Below are 12,458 nucleotides of genomic sequence, written 5' to 3'. Positions count from 1 at the left end.
TTTTGGGTCTTCTTCTTATACCCTGTTCTGCCTTTGAAGTTGGCAAACATCCGAGCAAAGTCTCAGGTGTTTGCAAGATCCTTCCTTGTTTAGGCCAGGCCCCAGCCGCATACCAGTGGGTCGAAGACTGCATTTTTTGAGGGCAGGCACAGTCCTTTCAGGTGTGAATGACAACTCCTCCCTCTCCTCTAGCTCAGATGACTCATCAGGATATGTAGGCTACACCCGCCCCCTTTGTCACACTGTCTAGAGAGGTGCAAAACAGGCCAACTGTCAAACTGACCCAGACAGACAATCCACAAACAGGCAGAATCACGGAATGGTTTAAGCAAGAAAATTCCTACTTTCTAAAAGTGGCATTTTGAAACAGACAATTTAAAAAACAACTTCAATAAAAGATGCATTTTTAAATTCTGAGTTCAGAGACCCTAAACTCCACAGTTTTATCTGCTCTCAAAGGGAATCTGCGCTTAACCTATAAGAGAGATAGGCCTTGCACAGTGAAAACCGAATTTGGCAGTATTTCACTGTTGGGATATATAAAACACTCTAGTATATGTCCTACCTTAAACATACACCGTACCCTGCCCCTGGGGCTACCTAGGGCCTACCTAAGGAGTGCCTGAAATATATTAAAGGGGAAGGTTTAGGCCGGACATGTGGGTACAATTGCCAAGTCAAATTGGCAGTTTAAAACTGCACACACAGACACTGCAGTGGCAGGTCTGAGACAGGTTTACAGAGCTACTAATGTGGGTGGCACAACCAGTGCTGCAGACCCACTAGTAGCATTTGATTTACAGGCCCTGGGCACCTCTAGTGCACTTTACTAGGGGCTTACTAGTAAATCAAATATGCCAATCATGGATAAACCAATCAACAGTACAATTTACCTAGGGAGCACTTGCACTTTAGCACTGATTAGCAGTGGTAAGGTGCACAGAGACAATAAACCAGCTAAAACACAGTCCAAAACCAGGAGGTCAGAGGCAAAAATACAGGGGAGACACGCCAAAAAGCTGCCAGGTCGAACACATGTCTCTCACCCATTGACTTCTATAGGGCCTGAATCACAATACTGTTATGTATGGGATTTGCAAGTCTGCTGCAGGATTAGATATTAGATACGCAAATATATATATTTTTCCTTACCTGTCAGGAGCACAGGAAAAGCGCAATGGCAGGCAGAGAGAGCGTGATGCAAGTGCTGTGCACTCGCCTGCAGGAGCAGGTTACTGGAAGTGCATAGTCCGAGTTACACAAGCCCAGGCACTGTCAGCTGAAACCCGCAGAGGATTCAGGTTCTAACATGTAGGAATCGGGCGGCCAGAGACTGGCCTTGAAATCAGTTGTCTCCCATCTGAATCATGAGGGTTGCATGTATGATTTCTTCACTACAAAAGGATACCTTGCTGCTCACCCAGCCCTGCCATGTTTGCCAGGTCCATGCGTGATGTGCTGCTGTAGTCCAGGATTTTTATTGCAATTCTGGGATTTGTAGTCTTGTTTATCCCATTATATAACATGACTTTAAAACCCATAATCAAAAAGGAAAAAACCTGGACTGGAGCAGCACATCATGTATAGACCTGGGAAACCTGGCAGCTATGCTCACCAGCACCTTCCACTCTGTTCATGACTTGATGATCTCTTATAAACAACAGCTAATCACTTCTAAAAACTGAATTTCTCCTTATCTCCCCTTCAAAATCAACACTTCCGCTGTAATTCTCGATGCACACACAACATCCTCTACAGTAAACCCACGATGTTAACAGTGCCAAGTCTCTGGAAGTCGTCCTAGACGGAAAGAAACTCAACCTACATTCGCAAATAACACCATTGCTTAAACCGTCAGCTATCAACTACGTCTTCTGTGGGAACATCCCAGAACAAGATTCTGAATCTCTTGCTAATAGACTGGTGCTCTCCAGAATAGACTATTGTAACTATCTCCTGACTGGTCTCCCCACAACCCTTCTCACCCCCTGAAAACAATTCTACACTCAGATCCATGGTTCATCTATGGGCCAAAAGAAATGACCACATTACCCCCATGCTGAGCACTCTCTGATGGCTGCCACTTGCAGCTAGGGCGAGCTGCAAGACTACCTACATCACCCATAAGGTTGTGCACACATCTACTCCCCGTTACCTGGTGGATAGATTGAAGCTATGAGGTGGCTTCAGACCATTGCTAAACGCCAAAGCAGTGCTCTATGAACCCCAGCCTTGAAGAGGAAAAGCCTGATGGCACAATTATTCTTGAGAAGAGCAACCAGAATGTGGATTTCACTGTTTCCAAATCTCCTCACAACTGCCTCACTGACAACTTTCAAATCGGACCAGAAAGCTCTTCTCTTCCAGTGGTATTTTAGCTAGAACACAGTAATCTATTCTTGGCACAGACCTCTACACTACCTCATCCTTTTTACAGCTGTATACTACATCACACTTTTTACGGCCATATATACCGTTTGTACACTCTGTATACTACCAGAACCATTTTACAGCTTTTGTACATTCTGTTTCATGTAATGATTTACCTTATTGTCCTTTCCTCCTTTGTAATTACTTATAGCTTGTCTATCTTAAACCATCTGCAACTGCCATGTAACAAAATATTTTTTCCTGTAAAGCACTCAAGCACCTTTGAGTAATGTCCAGACTATGTAAATATGCATGAATAAACAGGATGCACATTTGTTTGTGAGAGGGGAGAGCATGCTGCTTTACAGCCACAATGGTCAACTTTGGAACCAGGGAACTATGTTCAATATCCTGTGATTATTGGTGAATTACCTAAGCTCCCTATGCCTATTAAAAGAAAATATGTGACCTTGTGTAATATAACTGGTGCTCATGTAAAGAGCTCCATTACGTTCAGGTCGATTTCACGTTCTATAAAATAGCTGCTATAAATGGGGTCTCTAGTTGGCAGTGGTTTGTACCCTGTCCAACTAGGGACCCTCACTCTAGCCAAGTTAAGGGAGTCACATAGCTAAGATAACCCCTGCTCACCCCCTTGGTAGCTAGGCATAAGGAGTCAGGCTTATCTCAGAGGCAATGTGTAAAGTATTTGTACACACACACACACACACACACACACACACAGAGTAACACAGTGAAAACACTACAAAAGTGCTCCACACCAGTTCAGAAAAAGAGCCAATATTTATCTGAATTAAACAAGACCAAAACAACAAAAATCTAACATACACTAGTGAAGATATCACTTTTTAAAGGTGGAAGTGAGTCTTAATCCATCGGGAACAATGATTGTATCTTTTTATCACAAAGTATGTGGGATGTGTCAAAAACAGAGACGATGCTTGCCACAGTGGAGGTGAGGCATTGAAAAGCAAAGGAATGCGTTGGTTACTTACTGCTTTGGGGAGGTGATACATTGATTTGTTTCATGTAGGGGAGGCAATGCATTGGTTCCTTACTGGCAGGGGAGATGAGGCGTTGAGTCTTTCCTCATAGGAAAGGTGATGATTTGACCTCGCAATACTCAGATGTCCTCACAGTACCATGGGATGAGCCTGCCCAGTGCAATCCTCACGAATATCTAGAGATACCAGCAAGACTATAGGTTGATCTCAAGCCAGCTTCATTACAATTAAGGTACATGGTTGGGACCTCTAAACTCGAGTCACTAGAATAAAAGTTGATTTCTGTCATTTGATCTAGGCAGCTACTCCAGCGATCATTACAAAGATGCCGCGGGGGGAGGTATTTTTCTGACTGACAGACCAACTGCAGTTGCCAGCTGTAGTACCAGAGAAGTTGTTTGTTGAATCTGAAAGCAAAGAATCTGTCTTGTATGGTCTCATCCTGGTCATCAAAACTTTGAAGACATCCTGATTTAATTTCCAGTTGCTGGAGTCTGCGCTGTACCTATAGTTACAATCCGCCACATCATTCGGTCTACACAGTAGGTATACTACTGTCACCAACATTTGTTTCTCCAGATAGAAGAGCCAGAAATCCTTTGCCACCTCAATGAGATTCCTCAATCTTACGCCCCCCGCCCCAGTTGATGCATCTCAGCACTTACCCGCTGTCCATCTTCAAGAGTACGCAGCAGGACACACTGTCCTTCATCATGGATTTGATGGCAAACAAACCTGTTAGGAGTTCAAAGCAGTTTATAATCAGTCCTAATTCTTCCTCTGACCACCTGCCTCCCATGAAAAGGTTTCCTCACCTTGCTCCCCAGTCCCACCAGTGAGCATCAGGTTATATGATGAGGTCAGGAGACGATTCAAAGATTGCTCTCCCGTTTTTTTCATCCATATGATCCAAACAACAGATCTCCATCATGACTTGCTGTTATAGGGAAACCTTGTGAGAACAGGTTACCCCTTTTTCTGAGATGTCATTTTGAGTCTTTGAAGGGCCCAGTAATGGAATGGGATCAGGAAAATCGAGTGGCTTGACAATGATAGTAAGGCCACCATCCTGGCCAGCAATCTGAAAGAAACCCGGTCTCTCCTTAAAAGTGTACAAAGTTTCTTCTCGATCTTTGTCATCTTTCCTTCCGGTTTGCTCAGTGTGGATGCCCTCAAATCTGTTATGAAGCCCAGGAAGGACATACACTGGTTTGGTGTCAATTCTGATTTACTCAGGTTTATTATAAAAATCAGGCTAAGGCAATAGGTGTGTTTAGATGACACCGTAGACGATCTCAACATTGTTCCATTATCAAGATGTCATCCAGATATTTCACAAGCTATATGTCCCTAATCCACAGGTGTCCACAACTAATTCTAGAAGTTTTGTAAACCACAACAAGGCCAAAACCAGGCAGCACGGTAGTGCTGTAAACTCATACACCAGTTCCTTCCAAATAAACGTAAGAAATTTCCCTCAGGATGCAAATATGGGGACCATAAGATTAGCATCTTTTAGGCTTATTCACAACATCCAGTCTCCAGGAAAAAGTATCTCTCTTAGGAGGTGAATTCCCTCCATTTTGAATTCTTTCAGGTTCATCACAGGCCGGAATCCCTGGTCTTTCTTTTGAACCAGTAATTGGTTCCCTAGAAAACACTTGAGATGGATTACTGACCTGTATATCGCACCCTTGCCCTCCCAAGTCCTTTACTTCGTTTTCTATGAGATTAGGTTCCATGGACGAAAACTGTAGGGGCTTGGGATGTGAGGAGTACCTTAAAACTCTATGTGGAAGCCCTATACTGTCTCCAATATTCACAGGTCAAGAGATATTTGCTTATTTGTCTGTAAATCCCTTCAGTCTCCCCTCAATATTTACTTCAGACAACATTCAGAACATACTAGATCGAGGCCACACTGCTGCACTCATCCTCCTGGACCTCTCCGCCACCTTCGACACAGTCTCCCACAACACACTTATCTTCAGACTCCATTAAACCGGAATCCAAAGGCCAGTTCTCAAGTGAATAGCATCCTTCCTGACCAGAAGAATTCAAAGGTTCAAGCTCCCGCCTTTCACCTCTGAACCCAAGGACCTCATCTGCGGAATCCCGCAGGGCTCTTCATTCTGCCCTACTCTCTTCAATGCATATAAGACTCTTCTAGCAAGCATCAATCGGACCCACAGACTCAACCACATCTTACGTCAACAGCACCCAACTCATTCTATCCCTCTCAGAAGACACTAACACCACCAAAAGTAATTCCAAAATGTGCATGCCAATGTGGCCAAGTGGATGAAACTACCACCTCAAACTCAACACTGACAAGAGAGCAGTGCTGATATTCAGCAATAATAACTCACCCTAAATCTCCACCTGGTGGCTCTTGTATATGTATTCATATGGAACTTTAGAATTAGTGAAAGTTTGGGGATGGGAGGTGGAAGATGGAATCTTGGGGTGACGGTTGGAGGTGCTGTGGAACTGCATAGCAGGAAGGTTGTAATCCATGTTACTGCAAATAAAGTTTTCAAAGAACCTACTTTACATGCCAATTCTCCATTCCTCCTACTACACGTTTGGTGACAAGCTGCGGAGCGAATCTGCGTTATCTTCCTTGTCCTGGCGAGTGCTTCTCTGTTGGCATCAACATGTGGCCGTATTCTTTTGAGTTGAGGAATTGGAGAGACTTTGCGATTTGTTGTGAGCCGATGAGCGTTGCAGCCTAGTACGGCTAACAGCTTTGAGTGCATTACAGGTGAACTGCGATAGGCACTGAGAGCTGGTGTGTCCCAGGACCTGGAGAAATACAGGTGACAGATGCATGTGTTTAAACAACCATTTTAACTCTTTGGGGGGCATCCTAACTTGGGTGTGGCCATCTTAGACTGTCAACCAGCGACACACAATAAAATTCATAGCAGCCTTTTAAAATTGGGCTGGAGTCAAAACTTGGCAGTCATTTCACACCACTTGAAATTTGTTATTAATTGGTGGCCATTTTGGTTTGCAAGTGTGAATGGTTGTGTGAGTGGATCTGTTAATGGGATTATGTTTTTTAAATTGGGGTCCGGATCCACGGATCATTCACAGATTCATATGGGGTCCGCACTGAGCTCTGTGGAGTATCAGCAGGTCCTTGCACACCCAAATACACAGAGACCCCACCATCGGTCTTATGGGGTCAGGATAACTCTATCCTGACCCCTTATATTATATTTTATTTCCCCCTTTTCATCCCCCCTTTCCGGGAACCGTGTCTCAATTCAGAAAATGGTGTCCGCAACTTTCCAATCAGGTTGCAGCCAGCCAATCATGGCTTTGCTGTTGACTTGTGGATCAGTGTATCTTGATATACATTTTTTTCTTTAATAACTTCAAAACTTCTGAACAGATTAACACCAAGTTATAAAGAAAGATCTTTCTGGACTAAGATCTAGCTGTCTGCCATATTTGGTTGAATTCCGTTCAGCGGTTCAGGCAGTAGTTGTGTCTAAAATAAAGGTCTCTGGAAAACTGCATGTGGAAAAAACGCTTTGAGACCTCCTCCTTATTCTGGTCTCCCACTTGATGATTTATCCAAAAAGGTTCCAAACAGCAGCTGAAGTGGAGGCCGCAACTTTCCTGTCAGGGTGCAGCCAACCAATCACAGCTTGCCGGTTGGCGGATGGAGCAGCATCTCTAGATATACATAAAACTCCAAAAGTGCACAACATATTTACACTAGATTACAAAAAAGAAACCTTTATGCACCAAGATCTAACTTTCTAGAATGAAAATACACGAGAAGCACTCTTCCAAAGGGTCCACCAGTCTGACATTTCCAACAGTTACAACCAGTGCAGGAAAGGAGGGGGTCAAGACAGATCTCTGATCCAGAAGCTGTTATTGGACTGGATAAGGGCCGGCCCCATTGAAATAGAATAAAGCTGTCCTGGTGTAATTTGCAAACAGTGGGACACATTCAGCTGCACCCACACTTTGTCTGCTTTATGTTCAGAATAGTAACCTCGTTCGGAGCGGCAGCTGGGAGGTTCAAGGCAGGTTTCGGAGCTCGGGTCAACCCAAATGCCTCACTTATTGGCCACCAGCACTCCTTTTGTTCATCCTGACCTGGAGTATTAGAGCAGGTGTTTTAATAAAAATATTAATAAATATTCATGTATTCTGAGTATTGGATTTGCATGGAAAATGTATTAATATAGAGAAAATAATGCACACATTTGAAAATGAGTCCACGTGAGTGGCCGCCAATGTTTACGAAGTATACTTATTAATGGCTTATTAATATGAAATACGGAGCTTATGTTTGACTTAATGTAGTAGTACATCATATTAAGGGTTATGCATTATGTATTAGCTTTATTATTTGTAGGCCTTAACTTGGTGGCGGTCTTGGCCTAGTTGCACGGCCTCATATCAAGCTGTATTTCTAAACCTATTAATAAAATGCCTTCTCAGAGAATTAAATTGTAATTTTCCACTGTGCTAACTAAATGTGCTCGTAGCTAAAAGTTTTTCTCATGAGAACCGCTTGCTAGAAGACGCTGTTCTTGCTAAATGTAACAATATAAGTGTAATGTGTAAGAATGACTTTCTCAGGAGGAGAACAATGGAGACACTGACTGGAGTATAAGCTGCAACAATATTGTTACCTGATGAGCCGCAAGATGAGGACGTTACAAGAGAAGCCAATCAGCAACATGCAAACTGTGTACTAGTAGAAATTATAGATTGTATATTTTCATTTAATTGGACAAAGTGTGAACATGCGATCCCCTGATCAATAGGGACTTGGGAAGTAATTTTAGGAAATCTAACTTAGCCGGACTGCACTGATGGAAGACAGTGCATTTGCCCATTTACTTCTTGCCGAAAGGCCATTACTTTACTGCACGTCTAGAGGCGTGCTTTACTGTAATGCTTAAATACTTTGCGTTTTCTGAACTTTGATGCTGAATCCTGATGCCTTGCCGACTGACTGATGACGAAGACTATCTTAGCTTGCCAATCCAATTGAGGAGAGGTATTATTGTACCCATGTGTTTGTTATGCCTATTTGCTTTTTCTTTCTAGGTACCAACCGCACTTTTTTGATAGAGCCATAGTTAGATGTTTCCTAAATTTGTGTTGACTAAAATGTTTTGCATGAAGCCCAACATGCTACTGCTAATCTGGTGTTAGATAAGGAGCCTCACTAAATACAATTCGCTATAGTGAGTAACAGTCGATGTCTTTCCTTTGCTGAATAAATGTATATAATATGGTTTGCTCAATTGTTCTTGTTATTAATTTGCACTATAACCTTAGAATGTGTGATCGTTCAAGCTTTGATTAAATTACGTTTCTTTCGCCGCTTTCGGCAGCCAGTGATGTTTCTGTATTTTGATTTTGACATTATTTTACGTGGCATTAGCATTTTTAATATAGGGAAATAAATATTCTAACTTTTACTAAAAGGTGTGGTTATTTATGACTGGAAGGTCATGGTGTGTGATAATTACTGACTCCTATTGATTACTTAGGCTATTTATCATCATTGATTATTTATGTTATTGATTGATTACTGATTATTGATCTGCATAGACAGAATCTCTGGTGGGAGCATCTTAAATGCGAGTCAAAAGATTCATCGACCTATTTGCGTCCCCTTGTAAGTTTACTTATTAAGGACATACGCGCTAACTGGAGCAATCTGGAGCCAAGAGCCTAGATGCCAGTGTGATGGAGGAAAACAAGGCCACTAAGCTTGTTATCACTTCTCAAGTGCTTAAAACAATAAACTAGGATTTGGAGGAATGTATTTTAATTCTCCAACTCCTATCTGTTAGAGATGCCCTTGCACTGTAAGAATGTTATATGTATCAGTCTATATGAGTAATTACATTAATGCATACCAGCACAACAGCAGCAGCGGCTCCTCCGTTAGGGCAAAGAAGCGTTGCTCCCCCCACCAGCAGCAGTAGCTGCAAAACCTTTAACAAACGAAACGATAATAAACCATATTTACTATTGTTTTGTTTGTTAAAGGGGTGGCCCATGGGGGTGACGAGCAGTGAGGGGAGTGCACTGTGCACTCCCCTCAGAGCGCATGTGTGTTTGGCCGGCCGTTTCGGGCTGGCCAAACACACATGTGTAGTGTGCTCTCGCCAGCCCGGCACTGTGTTGCGTCAGGCTTGGACGCAGGGCAGACTGGGAGCCTGTGCCTACACCAAAGGAGCAACATGGCGGATCAGGAAAGTTTTTTTTTTTTTTTAAATACATTTTACCCTCCCACCCCAGTGCACTGCACCCACCCTGCCCCTTATGAGCGAAGCAAGCCACGACTGCACAACGGAGAGGGAGAATTACACCTGCACACTTTCCCCAAATGATAAACAACCAACAAACAAAAAGGAGTACTCTAATACCAAAAAAGTTAACCTTCTATTCAATCCCCAATATTGTGAGCTTATTTTGCTTAGTAAAAGACCCCTCACCCAGCAGCCTAGTTGGTGGCATGCCTCATCATAGGGGTCCCACCCCTGATGCCTAGCACCTCAGGGGGTGTGTTTCAACGCCTGATTACAGCAGAGCGGGTATAGGTATTGTGAAGAATCACACCAAAAAAAAGCCTGAGTGTGAACTGTCTAAAGGGTGCCAAGCAATAGTGTATTTTAATATTGACAAGATTAAAAACAATAGTTAATGTACTTCCAGGATCAATGTACTAACACATCCTAATTTGTTTAAAAGGTTGACATGTTTCATCCAAATCCTAAGGGTCAGTTTGGCTTTCTTCAGCACTTGAAACTCATGCATGCTAAGGTATGCAAACAAATTCGCAATCCGTCACTCACTGGTTTTTGATTGTGTCGTCACTCCGTTTGAGTATACCTGAGGGAAACCTATGTAAATAACGGGGAGCTCAGGCATTGTTCCCTTACATGATAACACATTTCACCATCACCAGTGTCAAAAGTACTTGTGTGCTGAACGCAGTGAACTGCGGCCTTCATATTGTGCCCCACAGTGATTTCAACCCAATTGTCCAAAAGGATATTTCTGTATCATGGGTAGTTGGCATCTCATGTAAACAACCACCATTGCCCCTCATGTGGCTCAATGTGAGCATTAGAAATAATGTGGCTTAAAGACCGCACATGCATGTTATTTCTATTTCATAAGGGGTCATTCATAAGGTGGATTCCGCGGTGGAGTCCCTCATACCTGCACCACACACATGGTGAGAGGCATGAGCCTTCCCGTGCAGTACTTTACATGCTTTTTAGCCAGTACTTTAGCGCCTCATGGAGCCTCCAGGGGGCGTGCCGTGTAGTCGCACAATATCAAGAGATGGCAGCAAGGTCTCAGTAAAGTAGTTTCACTATACCTCTGGTACATAACTCGGTTAACACCCCCATCCCTCTTACTTCTTGAAGGGTGGAAGCCCACTGATGCACCTACTCTTTTTTTAATGTTACAAGGGTGCTGTACGGCCCTGCATTGCTAATTACCCCACACATTCCATCACTCATGGCATCTTCATGACATCACTGATAATAGAACTGCAATATTTGATGTGTAATTATTGATGAGAAAACTGTGCATGGTGGTGCGAGTTGTAGTTACCTTAGAGCACAACTTCTAGATATTTGAGATAACTATAACTGGGGAATTTCTGTTTTGTTAGAGTTGAAAACATTATGTTTTCAACTAACTATAACGTACCATTCAAGTAGGGTAAAACTAACTTACATGTGAAGTAAAAGTGTACAAAGTAAAATATTAAAAACTTGTGAAGTAAGGACTCCCAGTGTAAAACGTCAAGGTAACACATCACGTTGGCGCGATTATGGTAACATGCAAATGTTGTCCTTGTCACTTAACTGGTGAGAAAGTTTCATAAGCGAAGGAAGCATTAATTGGAAGAGGCTGTTGGAGAGGAGGGAGTGGGGTGGGGGTGAGGAGAGGTCGAGGGGGGGAAAAGAACTGTCAGGATTCAGGCTCAGCAAAAAACAGGCAATCAGGTACCGGCCTAGTTGGAGCTGGGGAGAGTGGAGAACTGAACACAGAAAACAAAACCTAAATAACTAGGAACACTAGACTGCTAACTGAGAGACACCATTAGACAGTCACTTTTGCGTTACTAATGCAGGTCCAGGGCGCACTAGGGGAGAGGCAATACCTGTTGCAATTTTGAAAGAGAATCTCTACCTGACAATATGTGGTTTATTGTTGTGACTGTCTGTTTTCTACCAGTTCACATCTGTTTACTGGATAGGTTTCCCTCCAGGTTCTTATTTTTGCGTTTTTTGCAGTTTTCTCATCAATAACTTCACTGCAAATATTGTAGTTATATTATCAATGATGTCGTAGGTAGATGTCATGAGTGGTAAAATATGTGGGGTAATTAGCAGTACAGGGCGTTACAGCACCCCCGCAACATTTAAAAAAAATGAACAACTTTTGGTGATGTCCCTGCCCCTTCAAGAGGGCAGCGATTCAAGGCATTTTCCTGCCCGAGAACGTGGATCTAGACCGCTCTAGCGGAGGTCAGCGTGGGTTAACCGGTATGTGGAACAGCAGAACGGTATCATACACGCCCCGCCTGTGGAAGTAGGGAACTTGATTTCTAACAGGTCAGCAATTCAGCAGGCCATGTCTCAGATAAAAGAGAACCTGTTGGAAAGCATTTTTTGGTTTACAGGGAGTTATGATCTGGTCACCTTATGACTACCCCAAGGCTAAGTATTCTGTTCGATGAGATGGAAAACGGGGTTTGGAATAGCTTGAGCTGTGGCGCGACAACAGGTACTTGTCATCGGTTGTAGCTAATCTAAATATTCTGTTTTGCTTAATTACCTTTAAGAGAACCTGTGATGCTAAAGCTTTGGATGTGAATAACAAATCTTGTTCCCCACAAAATATGACCTTTAACGTCATCAGAAGAACAAAAAACTTTTAAAAGACAGCTTTTTTACTCTGCTTTTACAGATTATACAACTTTGTGTGTAGTTCAGTGTTTCAGACTTTGTGAGATCCAAACCACCATTTTCCATCCCAACTTGTAATTTC

The sequence above is a fragment of the Pleurodeles waltl genome, chromosome 12, assembly GCF_031143425.1.
Source record: "Pleurodeles waltl isolate 20211129_DDA chromosome 12, aPleWal1.hap1.20221129, whole genome shotgun sequence".
Taxonomy (NCBI): Eukaryota; Metazoa; Chordata; class Amphibia; order Caudata; family Salamandridae; genus Pleurodeles; species Pleurodeles waltl.
Note: the sequence above shows the minus strand (reverse complement) of the source record.